Raw genomic sequence first — 21,742 nt, forward strand, 5'->3', positions numbered from 1 at the left:
TTTTTTAAAATACTAAATGTTTACTAGATTGAACTCGTGAAACCTACTTACTTCCACATTTCATGTGCTGTTAGGTGTGCCCATCTTCTTCTTCTTTGCTCTCTGGTTACCAAACCAGAATTTGATCTGCAGGAAACATGAAAGTTGTAAAATTTTGTCTTGTATGCAGTTTTTTTTTTTTTATAATTCTACTTGAGTATATTTTCTTTGAAAAATATGAACATCTGTCCTCAATTTAGGCAGAAGGAAAGAATATGCTTTTAACAGTTTGGAAGGATGTACATCTAATCAGGAGATAATTCATTTATACGCAAACAATCGTCTTAATGATTGCATATCCCAAAGCAGACATTTTAAAGGGGAAGAAATTGAGGTTCAAAATGCTAAATTGTCTCAAGATTCTATGGCCAATTAATGTCTGAGCTAGGATTTGTATCTTTCTGATTGCAAACTCTTTTCTTTTTGCTACTCATTCTAGGATCTCATTTCCCAAAGTGCTAAAACTTCATGAAACTTCAAATCACTCAGACATTTACTAGTTGTGTGACCCTGTGCACATGATTGCCTCAAAAAATAAAATAAAAAGAACATAGTCCTAAGCATTTTTACTCAGGAGATGAAACATACCCGCTGGGGTGAGACAGCCAATATCTTAGAAAGAAAGTTGATTTCTTCAGGTTTTATATATTCATTTCTGTGAAAGTGTTCACTGAGAATCTGTAATTGATATTCTGAAAATTTGTATCTCATTTTCTTTTCTTCTTGTTTAGAAGCTGGTTCTATGTTCTCTTCATTTTTTCCTTCATCCTCATTTTTGAATCTGTTCAAAGGTGGAGTCTGGAGCAAGAAATCTGAGGAACAACAGAAATAACAAAAAAGAGGTTGTTTTTTTTAACGAGCTAAAGGAAATTAGACCAAGCTTCCTAAAATTACTAAAAATGAAGATGATGTCATCCCATGATGGCCATGGTGGATCAGAAAGACTGCATGTTTTGTAAGAGAAAGAAAACACAGAAACTTAAAGTAGTCACATGAGACCTGAGCAAATTCTAGCTGTGCCCCAAGGTCCATCCCACAAAAATATAATCAGACCTGTCAGGCCCACAGTCTCCTCTAACATGATATCTGATTAAGCAACCTTCACTCATTTTCTACTCCATTGCCATTTTGTGGCCTAAAGGCAAACCTTGATTTCTTATTGATTATGTTTATAGTACATAAGTTATAGCAGATCCTTCTAGGAAGAAAGGTTTGTATTTGGGGCTATATATAATGTCTGAAGCTCAGCCTTATCCATTTGGGGAGATTGATCATCAGATTGTCCAGAAGGAGATGATTTATCAGGTATAGTCATTCATAAATACCATGTCCTTCTGTAGAGGGATCATATTCTGGGGATGGTGAGGGAGTAAGCCATATTAGTGAAGAAAAGTACTCTGACCCCAGATTCAGAAGGATCTGAGTTCAAATGTGGATTCAGCTAGTGAGTCCAGCTAGTGAATTCCACAGCTAGTAAGTGTTAAAATGTCTATTTTTTAAATTCTCTGATTCATAAGTGTAAGAAATCCCATTCTTATCTAGAAAAAAATCCTTGGAATATTTTTGTGTATTATTTATCCCGTTCTTACCCATTTTCTCAGGATTCTCAGGATTAAGAATTACATTTCTCTCCTTATGGAGTCCTAACCCCCGTAAGATTCCTTTCTGTGGAGAGAAGTTGTTCATGCTGGTGGTTGGAATTTCATCAGTTGCCTGTGGGGATAAAAGGGCCTAAGGTTATTCAAGTCCCTGACTTTGGTGTCACAGACAGATTTTAAATTATTTTTTATCTATTGTGATTCACAGATTAGTTTCCAACTCTCACTTTGCACCACGACAAAGAAGATTAAGTCTTAATTCTCTATACTCCTGAGCACTCAGAAAGTCAAATCTACTAGGAACTAAAAACTAATTTTTTCAAAGATAAAGCTAGTCCAATGCAGATTAAAATTCCCTGCTGTTTACTCTTCATTTATATATCTGTATGTCTATTTGTATTCATGATATAGCTCATGGAGGCTTATGTTTGTCTGTGTGTATATGTACATACATGTGTGATTTTCTCAATAGAATCATGGCTCCTGAGGCCAAGGACTGTTTGTTAATTTTCATCATTAGCTGCAGCATGTTGCAGAGTATTTTGAGTAGTAACCAGACCCATATAAAGATATCTTCCAAAGACAAAACATCAAATATTAATGCAGATATTAATTAATATCTAAGTACCTTAGGTGACTGAGTTAGTGAGATGTACTATGTGTTGTCCAAGTTCAAATAAAGATAATATTGGCCAGAGAGGACTTAATGATTGACCAGCTCTCTATATGTTATACCATGCTGACTCTATATTTGGCAATGTTAAGTACTTATTGGATTAAATTTTAAGAATTGATTTGCATATATGATGCTGTTTTTTAAATGAGTCTACACATTTATTCCATTTAGATCTTTGATTTCAAAATCAGTGTTGGATCCGCAGAAAATTAAAAAGCTTATGATATAATAATGCTTGTTAAGCAATTCAATTATAAATACTTCAATTGTCTTCTAGAAAACATTTGCATTTATTCTGGAAATAGTCAATGTTTATAATAAAGAGTCCTAGTGTGAAGGAAATATAATCATCTTTTAAAAATGTAGACACCCTGAGTGGTGCTAAAACTTCAAAGACTAGAAAATTTTAAAATATAATCTAACAATGATAAATCTTAAAGAAAAAACTTAGGTTCAAGAGGAGCAACAGTTTTCAAGAATTCTTCAACATTAAGTAAAGAATTCTTCAACAGTAAGTAAAAAGTATTTCAGTTTAAGCATTCTATAGCCTAACCCAGGACTCTTTCTGCTATCTAAACCAAGGTCTGAATCTATTGTCACAATTGCTAAGAGCTTAAATTTGGCAACCTTCTTTTGACCCCAAATTTTAAGATGTTTTGAGGGGAAAACAACATGAATGTTAGAAAGGCAACACCAGAAATGTCATCAACTATCCAAGAAGCACCAAGACTAATAAGAGAGGAATGCGGATTTCACCCTGTGCATTTCTACTCAAGAGATGAGACATACCTGCTGTGGAATCAAGTTCAATGTCTTAGAAAGAACCTTGACTTCATTAGGTGAGTTATATTCTTTTCTATGAAAGGGCTCCTTGACAATTTTTAACTGATTCTCTGAGAACTTGTTTCGTACTTTCATTCCTTTTTGATCACCAGATGCCTCTGTATTTTCTTTCTTTTGTTCTTTATTCTTATTTGTTGGTCTGTTCAGATCAGGAGAGTCAGGTAAGAAATCTGCGGGGAAACCAAGAAAAGGACAAATTCAGAATAATGAGCTAAGCAAAATTAGAACTAACTTTTTTAGATTACTGAGTTGGAATATTGTGTCACCCAATAAGGATCAAGCTCAGTTAGGCTGGCCATATGTATTATAAGAGACAGAAAACACTGAAGCCCTACTTTCTGTGACCCATGGAATATCCAACACTGCTTAAAGGAGGAGCCACAGGTGACGTCTCCACTGACACAATGGATGCCTGGCCACCAGGAACTACCATCAATCTCCTACTGCATTGTCATTTTGTGACACAGAGGTCATCCTAATTTCTTGAGAGCTATGTTGGTAGCATTCCAATTTCCCCACATACTTCTAGCTGAAAAGGTTTCCAAGGAGGAGTATGGAAAACTAACTACCAGGTTTGACATAATGCCATGATTTTCCCGGTACATCTACTCTCTAATCAATATACTGAATTATAAGGGTTCTGAAATTTAGTGAGGAGGAGTAATCCACACCAGTGAAATCATAGATTCTGGGAATATTATAGTTAATTGCCTGGAATTAAAGTATTCTATTCTAGCTCTCATGTATGTGAAAACAACATGTCTTTTCTGGAAATAAATAAACAGTGCTTTATATATTACTATGTACTACATACTCCTTACTTACCGGACTCATTGATATTTAGTACAAATTCTCCCCTCATCAGGGCATCAAATTTGTCACTTCTGCCTAGATTCTGGAAGATTCTTTTCAATGGAGAAGCTTCAAGATCAAGGAGTGCGTCCGGGATCAGGGTTTCATAACTTTCAGATGTATTTGGGGACTGATGGTTAATGTTAAATGCTTTCTGATTTTCTTGGTATTCTAATTGGCTGTAATTCTGTTGTATACTTTTGCTCATTCTACCTGTAACTTTGCCACTCTCATTTTCTGAGATGTTTTTGTCTTGAGTATTTGGAAAAACTGGGTGTGAACAAAAAAGAGAAATGGTTAGAATTAAATACATTTGGAATTATAAATCTTACCTAATACCATTTTGTATTTTCTCCTCCACAGGAAAGAAACAAAGAGAGAAGAAAAATATTTAGTGAAAAAAGGAGAGGTATGGAGAGGAAGAAATGCAAGTGAAATGTGAATGGTTATTTTGGAACATAGTAAAAAGTCTCACCTATTTTTTTGGAGATTTTCACATCCATATCTTGAGATTCATGATTCCTTGGACGTTTCTGCAATATATGAGAGACATGCAATATCCAATGGTTACATCACTATTCATTACTCTGTTTTTCCACCCCATGATGCCAATAATTATTCTTTTATTTCAGGGGTTTACTATTTCTTGTCTTCAGTTATCTCTCATTTTTATACAAAGTCATGGAAAACTATGCATCTGCTAGTCAAACTTTTGGAATGTTGAAGGCAATCACCATTTTGAAACATGAAAAATGAAGGATTTTTAAAAAGAGGAGAGGTAAAAGTCATTCTTTAAACTCTATTATTAAATTTTTGCATGTTAATTCAAATAGTTTTCTTTCTTCCTAAAATTCCGGTACCTGGCCCTGAAAAATCCTCAAACTATAATGGCAGGGGGTGGCTAGATAGTACAGGAAATAGACCACTGGCTCAAGTCAGGAGGACCTGAGTTAAAATCTGATCCTAGAGACTATTTGTGTGATCCTGCAAAATTTGCTTAACACCAATTGCCTCAAAAAACATGCAAAGAGGACATCTCCCAAATAGCCCCAACTCATTATGACAGATCTGTGAATATTAGTCTATCTTCAATGAAGATCTTTAGAAAATCACTTGAAAATTTATCTCAAAACAAATACCATATTTGGGTCCATTCCCCCCCCCCCTTAAAAGTCTTTCCCATTCCAATAAACCTGAAGTTCCTGCCACAAGAACATACACATAATAAACATAAGCATCTGTCATTGAACCTAAGATTTTATGTTCCTTGTGCTCTGGTTTGATGCAGATTCATGCATGGCTTATGATTTTTGCTTTTCTGCTTCTGAATACCCGTGTGTAGTTTAAAACAAGACTTTACTATGCACATGATTGGTCTGATTAAGTTAAGTATTTGTTAAACAGTGTGGTCCCAAATTGCAATGGAAGATGAGAGTCCTAATTTACCTTGCTCTTTGGTTCCTTATGTCTCCTTTTCGATTCTGATTCTGATTCTGTTTCTCTTGTCTGATCTTCACGAACTTTATTAACAAAATACATTGAGAATTGGAGAGGGTCCTTTGAGAGCAGGAGACAAGATGGTTCTAAAGGGGAGGAGAGTTAAATATTAGGACTGTTAATCCAATTAACTCATTTAATTCAATTAACTCATAGTTTCCAACCTGAATGCTCAGCTCTACAAATGTTATCAGATCACAGAGCCAAACAAACAAAAAACAAAAAGAGACAGACCTTGAAGAAATATGAGAAAATGTAAGAGAAAAAAGAATACATTTCAAAATAACTGAAGAAATTTCAAGGGAAGAAAAAATACTCAAGCAGAAAAGAAGAGAAGGACAACATGCCAGGATGACTGGGGAGTGCCAGAAATACAGGGAGCCTTAATTGGTAGAGTTGGCTGGAGTGTTCCTGATCTACATGGTTTTTCAGCCAAGTTTTGCCCATGGCCTTCAAAGTTTTTTGTCTTCTCTTTTTCGGAGTTAAGTACGTCTGGGAAGCATGTATTGATTTTTCCATTAATTTTCTGTTCACCATTTATAGCAGTTGGTGAGGATGGTGATAGGAACATTGAATTTTTTGGAAGGAAGAAAATAGACAGTGCCATCTTCTGTTTTAGAACAGACCATCCTACAAAAGAACTCAGAGCTGTAATGATGGAAATCACAAATGTTAAATGTTCATACTTTCTAATGCAGAATTCAGAACAAAAGGTTTTGGAAAAAGAATAAATCTTCAGGGTGGTGATGAGGAAAATAAGAAGCTTAGACAGATAAGAAGCCATATGCTAAGGTCTGATTATCATATATCATCCTTTCTCAAAGCATTGGACTCAGGATATTGGAATGAGTGACTATTAATTTAGAAGCTCATGATAAAATACATAAAAACATACACACACACACACACACACACACACACACATGGGTGTGTCAGTACACTTCCATGTATTATTTAAAATGTTCACTTTGAGAAGTCACTCATTTTTATTTGGATTATCTTTTCTATGGGCACAATCATGTAGAAATCTTCTTTGCTGAATTGCTTTTGCTTCAGAAGGCAAGACAGAATGATGACAATTTTAGAATCATATCGTACTTCTATCTCTTGGGCAAGCATATTTAAAAAAAAAAAAAAGATTATTCCTTTTCCTATACTCTATACTTCCTATACCTATACATGACTAACTTTCAAAAGAACATGAACTGTAGTGAATATTGTTCTTTTAGCATAGAGCAATGCAGAAGAAATCTCTTCTTTTTCCTAACAGAAAAGAAGATCACTTCAACCAATGTAAAATGAACCATGCTTACTTGCCACCTGATTCTAATTCTCTTCAAGATATTTGTTTTCTTCAAGATATTCCATTAAGTCAGAATCTATAATGTCTAATAAAATTGGGAGCTGGTTATTAGTTGGAAGTGCTCCCCCAGTTTCTTTCCAATTTTTTGGTTGTCAGATTAGCTGAACTTGTTTCGCAGATTTTCTTTCTTTCACCAGTATCTTTGCCACTATCCTACTTCTCCACGACTTTTCTTTGTCTCTAATGTTGAAAATAATTAGATGTGAATGAAAAAAAGAAAATGGTTTGAATGAACTATATTCAAAATTGTTTATACTTCATAATGCATTTTGTTTCCTTCTCCAGAAATCATGATCAAAACAAAAGAGTAAAAAAACATTTCGTGAAAAGAAATGAACAGAAAGGAAGAAATGCAAATAAAATGTGCATGATAATTGAGTGTGATATGGTATCAAAAGCTTAGCAATCTCATTGAAGATGACCACATTCCAAACTTGGAATTCATTTTCTCTAAGAATATAGAGGAAGATGCAATATCTAACTTTAAAGTCAGTTCGTAGCAGTATGCCCCACTCCATCAGAGTTTTGATTGTTTTTTCATTTAAGGAGTTTGAGATTTTTTTCTTTTGATCTCTCCCTTTTCAATAAAGAAAAAGGAATCTTCACACCTATGTAAACTTTTGGAGACAGGACTTTCTGATACCCACAATTTTCAAACTCAAAATCCTTCAAATGAAAGACTTCTTGGGTAAGAGTGAAAGAGAGTTTAAAAAAGTATTCTTCCCAATCTTGACTATATAATCTTTGTGGGGAGATTTTTGAATTCAAGTTTGGAATCTTGTGAAAGATTCTGAAAGATAAATAGGAAACCATTTGATCAAATCCTTGAGAAATTATTATTTTTTTTCCCCCTGAGGCTAGGGTTAAGTGACTTGCCCAGGGTCACACAGCTAGGAAGTGTTAAGTCTGAGACCAGATTTGAACTCCAGTCCTCCTGAATTCAGGGCTGGTGCTCTATCCACGGCGCCACCTAGCTGCCCTAAGAAATTATTTAGCAGTCTCTTCCTCTTCATTCCCACAAACCCTTCATGCTTTCTGAGAATGAGGTTCCCTCTTATTGCCCTCCCCAAAATACAAATTGCCAGCTAACTTTAAATGCCTCTGCTTCTCCTCCTGTCACCCTGATACCTAAACTTGCTTTCAAATGGATGAGACATTGCCATCTCTTATTTTAGGTCCCATTTTTCTTACTAACTCCCTATCCTCTCAGAAAAGGGAATCCCACTTTTCTATTTTGTAAGACCTCCTTTGGAACTGATTATGTAATATTTACTCATACCTGGTTCTAAAAAAGTTTGATGTACCTTAGTTATCCCCAATCTCCCCAAACCAAGACCCAGAAATTGTATAATCAGCTTTTTTGGAATTATCTATAGACTTGCCCTGCTGAAGACATTGCTTTGCTATCCCCGAAACAGCACTGATAGAAAGAATTCTTTCAGAAAATAGGTATAAGAATGCAACTTAGTCTTTGACCAAGAACCCCACAAGATTAATAACCAAACCAAATACAACTCACCTCCTGGAAAGAAAAGGGTTGAATCTCTTTTTTAGAAAGAAGTGGCACTGCTGACAGGAAAGATCCAAGAACTGTGCTCTTTTCTGTCTGAGGAAGATGTGGAGTGGAAAATTATGTTGGTATTTATAAGCCTCTTTAAGAAGGTGCTAACCCTGAAGTCTGATGAGGGAGTTGAATTCCCACCTTGACTCCAGTCAGGTCATTCAAAATATTAATTTCATCTTCCTCAACCATTTTCATGGTTTAATTTCATCTTTCAACTTCATTTTCATCTCTTCTAATCTCTCTGACCCTCTTTTTTTTGTTTAGTGGTTATGTTATTTAATTAAAATTAAAAGAATCTTAACTCTGGTTCATCTTTCAATATATAAAGGTTTGTTTTTTCTAGTTTCCATCAAACTATAGGTTTCAGAATGGCTTTTTTATTCCTACATCCATTCATCCTTTTCTTCATGTACACATTCTTTCTGGTTTTTTTTTATTTTTTAATTAATTTTTATAATTATAACATTTTCTTTGACAGTACATATTCATAGGTAAATTTTTTTTTACAACATTATCCCTTGTACTCCCTTCTGTTCCAAATTTTTCCCCTCCTTCCCTCCACCCCCTCCCCTAGATGGCAGGCATCCCCATACATATTAAATATGTTATAGTATATCCTAGGTACACATTCTTTCCTTTAAGCATTCATTGACATGCCAAAAACATTTCATAAATAAAAATGTGAATACCAAACTAAATATTTTAACCAAAAAAAATACTTTAATCAAAATATTAAAAGCTGATACTTGCAATGATTAAGGCCTCAAGTCACTTCAAATACCTAAAACCTGGGGTGTGAACTCAAGGGGTCTTTCTTAGTTAACACCTTTCAAGCTGCAAACTTGATTGGGTGAGTTACCAAAAGTCCTTTAAAAGAAAATGAAGAGTGAAAAAGAAAAGAAACTTATTCCTGGCCAAGAAAACATAGAGGTAATGGGATAGTTTTAATATAAGTTAAGTTAATATAAGTTAAGTTCTCAGTTTGAGAATGAAACTGATAGGGAAGGACACCTAAAAGAAAGGTAGGTATGTCACCAGAAAATTTCAGGCAGTGAGCCTGTAAGCTCCCAGTACCCTCAGAAATGATAAACCTTAGCTAGAAATCTTACCTATTTTGGTGTGAATTGAGGATAAATTTTTGTGGTCTTTTGAGTGGTCTGTTTTGGGGGTCAACTTCAGACACCAATGAATGATGGCAAAGATTGGCTGATGAATTGCTGGAGATTTTGTTTCTCATAATACAGAAACTGATTCCCCACCAATCTCCCAAGAAGTAGATGAGTAAGCAATGCCTTCAAGGTCTAAGATATGATATTTTGCTGTTTCTTAGTATAGTTCTATGCTAATTTCTAGGTAATAAAATCTGTTTAGTTTGCTTAATGATGCTTCCAAAAAATGAGCAGATTATCCCCCATTGCTGACTATATTTGACTAGGAATGGATTCTAGTTATTGGTTTCTAACACTAGAAATGCCACAAATCTTTCAGGAAGTATGGGGGAAAGACTGTGTAAGAAAGACTTTGTGAAACTACAGCATTAAAAAAAAAAAAAAAAAAAAAAAAAAAAAAAAAGACACTACTAGGATATTAGCAATCTCTTTAATACAGTTCTCTCTTTTCCATTTTCCATAGAAAAGCAAAGATTCTCAGTAGGGCATCTACCAGGCTCTACTTCTGAAAAACTTTGCTATCTTATCATTGTTAGGAATATATTTTCATTTGTTGCCAGTGAACTAAATAAAGGGTAAGGAAACACAATTTGATCAAATTGATTTATTAAACAGGCAAGCAGTTGCACAATAAATTGTATCAGATGCCCCTCACTAAGCACTAGGATACCAAATAATTGATTTAAAAAAATCTTTCTAATAATCAGTAATGCAGAAAAAATAAAGTTACATAATTCTGAGCCACAAGGCTGTTTCTTATTTTTGACTGGTCAAAGTATGACAAAATTAGAAAGTATCTATTACAAATTGTACCATTGTTTTCAAGATAATTTTGTGGTTAGTACCTTCCAACTTCTCTGGAATCATATGAACAAAGCTTTTACAGGGATGCAGAACTTTTTTTCTTTTTTAATTCTTTTTATTTTCAAAACATTTGCATGGATAATTTTTCAACATTGACCCTTGCAAAACCTTTTGTTCCAAATTTTCACCCTTTCCCTAGATGGCAAATAATCCAATATATGTTAAACATGTGTAATTCTTCTACACATATTTCTACAATTATCATGCTGCACAAGAAAAATCAAATCAAAGAGGAAAAAAAAAAAAGAAAACAAAATGCAAACAAACAACAAAAAGAGTGAACATGCTATGTTGTGATCCACATTCAGTTCCCATAGTCCTTTTTCTGGGAGTAGCTGGCTCTCTTCATCATAAGATCATTGGAACTGGTCTCAGTCATCTCATTGCAGAACTTTTTAGTCACAAAATGGATACGTTCACAAGAAGGAGTTGGTTTGGTTTCTTCAATTTCCTCCCTGATCATTGAAAAACCTGGTTCCCATGGATCATTTATCCAAATTTATCGATTTGCATAAGGTTCATTGTATGTTCAGGATTGATATTGTGAATCATCATCAGATTATTATCACAATAAGTGCTTCAACATCTAAAGCAAATTTAAGAGATAACTATAAGGCATAGAATTACAAGAGCCTATGTGATTTTGGTATCCATATGCATCCTCCTGTTAAGCAGGAAAATAGTTAAGAACACCTGGAAGAAGGATCTCTCCATGGGGCATCTGTAATTGGGTGTTTGCTATTATTTGTTGGGTTTTGTGGAGACTTGTTCATCTGATTGGTTTCACCTGGTTAATTTGGGAACAACAAGATGGTTAACATCCTGATCTCTCCCTGCAAAGTAGTTATATGATCCAAGACCATATGCTTCTGCATGGCCATCTGGGATAAAGAATCTACCTCAATTTGAAGAAAGGTGATGGTCTCATGGACTGGGCCAACTTCTCAGTCTTAGGGAGAGATTTTTAGCTACTTTCTCTAAGGTGGCAATGCCAATATCTGGAATTGTGGATCAGAAAAACTTTATTCCTGGACTTTTGTCTTTTACAAGATTTCTGCTATATTTAGCCTCATTTTTTCACTTTTCCTACCATGCTTCTAAATGTCTAGTGAAATGTCGCTCCAGCAATCCTATAGAATGATTGAAAAAGGATGTTGGAGGGAATAAATAAGCAATCCCCCGTGTCCCAAACTAGATTAGGGGAAGAATGGTATAAATTGTTTCTACACAGATAAAACACAGACCAGGAATCCCAAACTCCTGATGTGAAATTTGAAAGTGGGGTTTGCTTCAATTTTTTTTCTCATAAGTAATAAAACTGAAACCAGTATAAGATTTGTATTATTAATGTATAATTTTATTAATCTACCTTCTATATTTTGCTGTACACGATAATAAATGATTCTTTTTTTTTTTTTAAAGGGAAGATATTGTGTGTACACTGCAACATTTCTCAAATTCTGTGTTTTTCTGAGGATTATGTTTCTCATAACACAGAAAATTAAATTTGAACGAGGCTTCTGGTAATGAGAGTATTCTAATTTAGCAGAAAACTATAGTTCCATTAAGTTTTATAATTAGGTGGGGTTGGGTCTGCTAGGGCGGTGCGCTGGGACCTGGCCAACCCCTCCTCCCAACGGACGCCGGGCGAGGGGGGCGAGTGGCTGGGGGTTTGTCCCCCTTCCCGGAGAAGTTATCGGAACTCGCAGCAGAGCGTGTAGACGTTGTTGGTGTGGCTGATCCATCACCTCAAGCGCTAGGGGCCCATGGTGACCGTGTGGGAGCCGGAGCCACGCAAAGCATCTTGGAAGAGTGCTGTCTATTTGGGAAGAAAGGTCTGTTTATGAAAATGATGTATTAGAATAACTTAGGCAAGCTCTCTACGGCGTTAAGAAGTCTAGAAAACGATCATATGAGCAGATAAAAGTGGATGAGGATGGAAATTGTTCAGTACTAGGATCACCAAGTGAACCCCCACAGACTCTAGATCTCAGTAGAGCCTTACAAGAACTTGAAAATGCAGCCTTTCATATCTTCAACATAAAGAAAATCCAATTTACTTCCAGTTGATCAATGATGGACAGAAACAGCCACACCCTGAGAAGGAACACTGGGAATTGAATGTAAATTGTTTGCACTATTGTCTTTTTACCCAGGTTACTTTTACCTTCAGAATCCAACCGTGCAACAAGAAAATTGGATTTACACACATATATTGTATCTAGGTTATACTGTAACACATTTAATATGTATGGGATTGCCTGTCATCTAGGGGAGGGAGTAGAGGGAGGAAGGGGAAAATTTGGAAAAATGAATACAAGGGATAATGTTGTAAAAAAAAAAATTACTTATGCATATGTGCTGTCAAAAAAATTATAATTATAAAATTAATTTAAAAAAAGAAAAAGAAAAAGAAAATGCAGCCTTTCATCAGAGAATAGCTTCTTTGCCTATTGAAGTCCAAGATGTATCTCTTCTGGACAAAATAACAGAAAAAGAATCAGGAGAACAGCTTTCTAAGGTGGTAGATGATGCACGCATGCTATTGGCGGATTACAAGGGTCGATTGGCAGCAGAAATAGATGATAGGAAGCAACTCACTCGAATGTTATCAGATTTTTTTCATGTCAAAAAGAAGCCCTTGCAGAGAAAGAACATAAGCTGGGAGAATACAAGAGCAAGTTAGCCAGAGTATCCCAGATTCAAAAAGAGCTCAGGTCTCGAATCCAGAACCTGTCTCAGTTGCCCAATGTCACAGGCAGCCATGTGCACCTGCCATTTACTGGAGACATCTACAGTGAGGATTGATGACAACAGCTTTTTCCAGGACCTCAGGAGTTTGCAAGGGCTAGAGAGGTTAAGTGGATAGTCTTGTAGTATTCTTTTTGTACATTGTTGAGAAAGTGACACAACACAGATATCCCCAACAAAATACAAAAAATAAACAATATTTAAAATGTTGGTTTTTTTCCTATTTTATTGGCAAGTTAACATGATAATCTAAAAATTGCCATCCATGTGTTAATATGTTCACAAAGAAATGATTATTTTTAAAAAGATCTTTTTATATATAATTTTTGATCCAGGGCCCTGTGAGAAACTAAAACCTTTCTATTTTTCTTTATGTAATTTTGAAGGTTCCTCTTTATGTTTCTGTATTAAGATGTGAATGTAACTTCAATATCTAATCACTGTATGATATGTAATTTCTTCTGAAAAAGAACTAATCAGGAGGTTGGAACATCATACTCAAATATTATAGGGATTTGATGATAAAGAGGACATAAATTGGCAGATTAAGACTAAGCTTTACCCTGATCTATCAACTCCAGTGTTACCTTGTCTGTGCCTCTCAATACTTTTGACTCAACACACATGAAAATGGAAATCATTTTGTGAGTCAAACTGAGGACATTCACATTCTTAGGGCAATATTAAGTTGACAAGAGAGTAGATTTTTTTTTTTTGTACTTACTGGAAACTTATTTAATATTACAAGAGGAAACAAGTTAAAGTATCCCAGGATAGACTTCAGTTTTCACCTTACTCACTGTGTCCCTGAACACATTGATGTTCCATTTATGGTCAGTGGGACAGTAGAAGAGTCTAATTTGCTTATTGCCTATTAAAAGCAATACTTAGTTTATCTTAATTCACCAACTCTCAAGGTAGAAAAAAAAACAAAAACATGGCATGCTTAATTGGGTATATGCATTGAGTTTGCCACTACTTATAATTACTTGAATAAACAAACTTGGAAATGCTTTCTAGGAATTTGTCAATTCAAAGAGTTGGTCCCTCCAATTATTCTTGATTCTGGAGCTAATTTCAGATGATATAAATCTTTATCTCCTATCCATGGAGATAAATCTGTGCTTTATCTTAAGTATAGTTGATCTCATTAATGTGAAGACTCTACAAAATCAATTTGAGTATAAAAACACATTTTGTGACTTTTCCTAACTATTTGCCCAACTTCCATTTATTTTTAGTTCCAATATCCAGATAGCACTACAGATAGAACATTGTAGATGAGTTGTAGTGTTCTGTGTAGTCATTTGGAACACTTTTAATGTCCCCTCAAAGTTTTTGAATAAAAAGCAGTGCTACAGATCTGGTATAGTACCTAACCCAACTTTGACTCTCTTCATTTTTGCAGTCCTCTACTTTCCCTTTTTCTAATATAGGAATGTGGTTAGATTTCGCTTTGTAATAGTCATGATAACACCACCCTTGGTAGTAGGGAAGGGGCTGGCTCAGGGACACAGAATTAATAATTGTTCAAGGTCTTACAACCTGGGTTTGTTATCTCCTTCCCTCATTCCATTTTCTATTCCCCATGTTTGTAATAGTCTCTCTGTATTCATTATCAGTTACATTTGAAAAAGTTTTAGCCACAATAGCTATATCCCAAAGTGGCTTTGCCCCCAATTCTTGCCCTCAAATTCTACATTTTCCTATGTTTTGGAATTTCTCTTATAGATTGGCTGCTGAGTGGGGTGTAATGGTGCAGTGGGGAATAGGAGTGTGGAATGAAGCAGGGAAGGACTTGCTAATGAGGGTCTAGTTCTAGGAATTAAAAACGAGTTTTAGAACTACACATATTTTTGAATGTGATCTATTGGTCAAAATGACAATCAAGTGCTTTTTAACTTAATTTTCATTATTGAAAAATCACAGATTTAATCCTTCATTATCAAAGGCCATCCCTGCAAATGTTTTTGATCATGTTTATTGTCATTTTCCTTATCATGCTATTTCATTTAGTCATATGTATTGAATTGACATTACATTTCACTTAGAGAAGTATAAATTTGGAAATAAAAGGGTTTGTTTTTTTTTTTCCCCCTGAGGCTGGGGTTAAGTGACTTGCCTAGGGTCACACAGTTAGGAAGTGTTAAGTGTCTAAGACCAGATTTGAACTCCAGTCCTCCTGAATTCAGGCCTGGTGCTCTATCCACTGTGCCACCTAGCTGCCCTCTGCCCCCTGCCCCCCTTTTTTAAAAAGGGTTTTTAAAGTACATTTAAACAAGTGTTATTTTCTTGTTTTCCTAGCTGTTAATATTTTAAAATGTAATGATATTGCTCTCCACCACATTATAGTTAGATGTGCTAGCTCAGTATTCAGAGTCTGTTTATTTCCTCTCAGTTGCTTTGTTTGTGATCAAGATATGCTCTGGCCATGTGAGCAGTAATTTTGGCCAAACTATTGTCTTATGCTTATGCTTCCTGGGACTCATCTAAGGTGATTGAGGGCTTTGTGCCAATATCCTTGTGGCATTTGTACACAAAGATCTTTTCCATTTAAGAGAGAATAAAGTTCCATCTTTTAAATGAGAGATGTTAGGATTTTTTACTCTCCCCCAACTAATGCTAATTGGTCCTTATTCCTAGGCCTATCAGAGAAAAACTAGCAAATATAATATCATCAATCTCACCTCTATTTTGAGGTCCTCAGAATCCTCCGACTACTATCTCATAGAAAGTAGTTGAGCATCCAAGAGTTTAAATCACATCTACTCTATGACCTCCTGCACATACCTTAGTAGCAACCTCCCAGTCCAGTCTCCAGGTGGATAGAGAGGAAGAAAAAAGGAAAAGAGAAAAAAAGGGAAGGACATTTCTTGTCCGGAGCTTAAATAGGCTCAATGACATCACAGACACAAGCCAATCAACGATAAAGTTTACATCCCGAACTTGACCGAGACTTCAGAGGGAGATCTAGGTTCCCACCCATGTGTGGAGGTCCCACCCACAAAGGAAGTCCCTAAGTACTCAACTCTTAAGCACCTATGGAAATAAAGACCATTGGTCCACTTACATCTCAATTGTGCTTGCTTGACCTTTCTTTGGACCCTTACAAATCCCCTTTCTTTCAAAGTGGGGACCGCTCATCTCGTGTCAAGCTACTCAGCATCAGCTATAGTTGCTTGATCAATGAGATCATGCTCAAGGAGGCAGGAAGCAACACCAATAACTTACTCAACAGAGTCATGTCCAAGGAGAGAAAATTCCAAGGAGGCAGGATGTCAATGAGATAAGATGTCACCACAATAGGATGTTACAATTATGCACAATTCTCACAATTCTAGTTCACAATTCTAATTTGTCACAATTCTGGTGCACTTACACACATGACACTTGTCACAATTCTATTGCACTTGTCATGATTCTAGATCAATTCTAGTTTCACAAATAAAGGTGCACATAAGCAAAGTCATGTCCAGTAACATTGTCTCAATAACAATGGCAGGTGGGTGTGTTGGTTTTTCACCCACTAATTTAAAAGCATAGTCCTTCAATAGAAAGCATAGGGCAAAGCCTCTCCATAGGCCACCATATGGCAAGTAGTCATGGGAGAAGCAAGCAGGCCCATTGTCCATTTACAGTCTTTATATTGCATATAAGTATGACAATGAGAACTAGGCTCAACAGTGGCCAAGTGTTCAACCCATTCATTAAAGTCATACTCAAGGAGATTTACAGTCTTTATATTTCATATCACCCAAGACAGTCCATTTCAGCTGCTACACTGGAGCTGTGTCTGCTGTCTCTAGTGTCACGGTCAGGAGGGACATTGCTGCCATCAGCATCTGGCTGGTCCCTCTGGACTGTTGTCTGGTCCTTCTCTTGGATCCCCAGTTCACAAGTGTCTCTGGTGGGGATCAACTCCTCTGCTGTTTGAATCTGCACCTAGAATGAAAGGAATGTACCCAGGGCCCCAAACTTTGACCCAACCTGGGCCTTTTCAAATGCCATCCAGGCCTTTCCACATCACAGTGGAAACAAAGTTCTTGTCAAAAAGACAAACAAAAGTCAGACAAAAGCTAGTCAGTCTGTCACTTAACTGCACTTTCTATGTATGCCAGAAGTGCATTGCTAAGGTCAAATGCAAAGAATTTAAAAATGTAAAACCGAAATAATGTAAAATGTAAAACCAAAATAATTTAAAAATGTAATACCAAAATAACTTAAAAATATAAAATCGAATATAAACTCAAAGAGTTTAAAAATGTAAAATCAAAATTTAAAAATTGCAAGCAATCACATATATGTATTGCCACATCTTGTGCATATTCCAAAATTTCCTTCTCTTTTTAAAAGAGAAGATCTCGGAGATATAGTCTGCCCAGTAATGACTTAGCTAGTAGGGTTATAAGAAATGCCAATGGAATGGGCAAAATCAAATTTAATGCAAAAACACCTGAAGGCAAAATATTTGCTTCTCCAGATTGGAGTGAAGCCATAATGTCCATTGGTCTTAAAACATTAAATTTCAAACCATAAGTGTTTTGTCCTATAGGGAGCATAGAAGAGTAAAGAGAAAGATAACCTATGTAGCCTTTTGCCATGCTCCTAGCTTCCTCTTTAGTTATCACAATTTGCAAATATAAGACTCTAGCAGCCTGATTATAAATGATATGATTTGAAGGTCCACTCTGAAAATGGACATGTAGGGTATAATATTTATCTGAGTACTTTCTCACTCACTCTTGAAGTTCTTTAAAGAGCTGATAATAAATATATTTTTAAACTACAAATTTTATTTGGGCTGTGGCAATTCTTTGTACCACATCTATTGAATAAGCGGAATTAAATTTTATTTTTACATACCCATGTGCAAGGCTTAGAGCTGTAGCCAATACATTTTTTACACGCTGGGATGGTTTCACAACACATATCAATTTGTGCACTGATATGAGAGATATTTATTTTACCAGGTCTTGTCCCAGATAATTTCACTACTTTCTCAATGGCTTTTATTAAAATTTTTACCACAAGCACTGGGTAAAATTTAAATTTTTTATCTGATCACCCACTTCATATTGTCTCCTTGATGAAGAATTTCTATGGGTGCCCTTTTTGTAATCAAATTTGGTATTTCCAATACTTTTTTAGTTATTTTTTCAGCCATATTAAATAAAGCCAATTCAATCTCTCTTAGAGCCTTTAAAAAGATGGTATTGTGAAGCTAAAATGCTGTTTCCTCTTAAAAGTAGTACCATCTTAACTCTTGGAGATACTTTCCTCACAGGAGTAAGGTCATCTGCCACATGCCTTTGATTCAAATGCCATGTGATGAGGTCGTCCATTCAAATCCTCTATAAGGCTCAGCTGAATTAATGCTGGGCACTGAAAATATAAATTCCTTCATATCCTTATCAGAGAAATACAATTTTCAACCCTAAAAGACCATTCCTCAAGCAATTGAGGAGATGGATGCCCAAGCTGAAGAGCTTCTACTGTCTCCACATGTCCATTTACTTTTCTCAGATCAATAGATATTCTCCATTCCCCAAACTTAACAAATTTAGGGGAATCCCAAGGACTTAGAGAAGCTTGTAAATGTCCTTGGTTAAGTCTTTTCTGTCCTGTGCTTAATGAAATTTGAATTTTTTCATTTTTTTAAAGAAGTCTCTTCCCCACTGATTAATAGGGGAACCTTTCCTCTGTAGAATAAATTTTACTGTTTTAAATTTAAATTTCCATAAAAAAAATTAAATTTGCATTTCCAAGAGGCAGTACTAATTTTAACTACTATAATACCTTTTATACCTGACACATAGGTATTTGCTGTGATTTTTAACCAATTACCATTCCTGCTGGCACATCTAATAGCTATCTTACTTACATCTGTGTGTCTACCAACCTTTTCAATGGTCTGCCACTCACACAGATAATGAGAAAAGGACACTCGGCTATGAAAGTTTCAGTCAATGATATCCCTGAATTCTTTTGCCTAAAATCAAAGTTTGAATTACTGAATTGTACTTCAGGAGTGTGAATCAATACATTTGATGTTACTTTTCCTCCTGGGTCATAGATCACACACTATTTATTCTAGTGATTAAAGCAGCAATTTTCCAAACCATTCTAAAAATAAACATTGCTTTATAAGTACTTGAAGGGGGTTGGGCAATCAAGCCCACCTGTGGAAGTGGAAAATCCACAGGTAAGAAAAGGGGAGTTCCAACTATCCAAGAACTAGAAGTTTTATTGGAATAAAACTCCATTTTCTCTAACTGCAATGTCTGCTTGGAAACTATCTGAGCTGTGCTTTTTAAAATTTTCTGAATACTGTAGCCATTACTGTACTCAGGACACCACAAGTATTTTTTGGCTCTGTTGATAAAGCCTACTTCCTTAACTGTTACTATTTGAATTTGAATCAGCCATTCAGGAGCCCAATCAATTTTTTTCTGAGTTAATCATTCTTAAGAATGGCTTGTTTTCTGTACAAATAGTACACAAGGGTTTTTCTTGCCCAATCATCTGAGTAAAATTCACCTCACCAAAAGAATGTAATAGGAGTGCTTTAGGGATTAAATGATCTCCCTTTAAGTTCACAGGTTCCATATATTTTAATATCTTTGTATGTATAATCATGGGTGCATAGTCTGAAAGTCCGATTCTATCTCCTGCCTTAGGTTGTACCTCAACACGTGCAGTAGTCCATGGGCTAATGTTAAAACCCTCAACTACATTCACCAAATACTGTAAATATTTCCCATCAAAGCTTGATCTTAATCTATTTAGTATGTGTTTGGGGTCCTCAAGGGACCCCCATGAGTTTCCCTGAATGGCAGTCTTACTTTTCTTCCTGATCCTACAAAATTCTACCATGTGGCCTATCTTGCCCCAAGCAAGATCCCCTTTTGGCCGTTTATGGCATTGAGCTTGGAAATGTCCCTTTCTGCCACATTTATTACATTTCTTTCCTTCTATCTTCTCAGAGTCCCACAGCTGCCTTCATTAACCCTTCCTGTAAAGCTGTGAGGGGGTGGCTTTTTCTGTGCTCAATGGGAAAAACAGCTGGACTTTCCAAAGCAATCTCCGGTCTCTTCTCTAGCTCAATCTGTAGCCAGGGCTCTGGCTTTCTTTTTTTGTTCTAGTTTTGCTCTTTCTCTGTCTTCTACCTCAGTTCTCCACCTGAGCTGTTGCATTTCCTGGTCTAATTGCTGTAACAAGGACTTTGTTTTATCTCCTGCTTGAAGGCCCAATTCCCACAACTTTGGTTCTATTTGCTTAACTCCTTTGAAGCTGTACTTAAAGGGTGGGGAGGTGATTTTCTTTATTATCTCCATCACCTGGAGGCACATATTTTGATAAACCTTCTAATGAAGTATAAATACTTTTTAGTACTGGAGAGCACTGCTGCTTTTCTTGGGGTGTGTTTTCTGTTAAAGAATCACCCGTTCTGATTTGTAATTCATAAGCTTGCTCTTCTTTCACAACTCTACTCTCGGGTCTGGTCACAGATTGACCCATAGTATCTCTACCTTCTCTTCTGGATGAGGAACTGTTATATCTTCCTGGATATTAATTTTAATAGTTAATAATTAACATCTCAAGGCTTAGCATTTTAATTATTGTGTCTCACGTCTAGCACCATATGTTAGGGTTTTTTTTACTCTCCCTAACTAAGGCTAATTGGTCCTTATTCCTAGGCCTATCAGAGAAAAACTGGCAAATATAATATCATCAATCTCACCTCTATTTTGAGGTCGTCAGAATCCTCCGGCTACTATTTCATGGAAGCATAACAGAGCATCCGAGAGTTTAAATCACATCTACTCTATCGATAGGGGTTGAGGTCCCTTTAAGATTCCTTTCTGACTGCCCAATCCCCATGGCTGACCTTGATTCACAAATCCTGGTTAAAAGCACCCTTTTGAATATCCAGGCCCAGCCCCCACTATCAGCTCAGCTTCCCCCAGCCCCCACCGGATCTGAGCTATCTGAAAAGCCTGCCAAGAACTTGGGGGTACTGCTCACAATCCCCTTTTAGGTACAAGAGAGCCATGACTGGAGCTCTCTCTCTCTTTTTTTAGGTACAAGAGAGCCACGACTGGAGCTTTCTCTTTCCCCCCAACACATGGTATCCTTCCAGCCATGTAAGGGTTCCTGCCTGCCCAGTGGCCACCTCTGGCCCTGGTGTCTTTTTAACTGAACTTTACTTCCAAATTTCTACAATAAATCTTTATTTATCAATCTAGGTTTTCAGGCCTGTAAATTCATTTACAGGGGACACTGCGCCTCATGGGATTATCTTACTATCTTTGTGCTGGCAAACGGGGTTCCCACTTTCCTTTCCCTCATTACTATGACATCCTGCACATACCTTAGTAGCAACCTTCTAGTCCAGTCTCCAGGTGGTAAGAGAGGGAGAAAAAAGGAAAAGAGAAAAAAAGGGGGGGGAAAGGGAAGGGTCAATGAGGTCACAGACACAAGCCAATCAACGATGAAGTTTACATCCTGAACTTGACCGAGCCTTCA

The 21,742-nt window shown here is 36.2% G+C and overlaps 1 pseudogene; it reads left to right on the forward strand.

Annotated features, from left to right (window-relative positions):
* Positions 1-9,460: 9,460 nt before the first annotated feature.
* LOC141547332 (regulation of nuclear pre-mRNA domain-containing protein 1A pseudogene) lies at positions 9,461-13,273 on the forward strand (annotated as a pseudogene).
* Positions 13,274-21,742: the final 8,469 nt, after the last annotated feature.

The sequence above is a fragment of the Sminthopsis crassicaudata genome, chromosome 6, assembly GCF_048593235.1.
Source record: "Sminthopsis crassicaudata isolate SCR6 chromosome 6, ASM4859323v1, whole genome shotgun sequence".
Taxonomy (NCBI): Eukaryota; Metazoa; Chordata; class Mammalia; order Dasyuromorphia; family Dasyuridae; genus Sminthopsis; species Sminthopsis crassicaudata.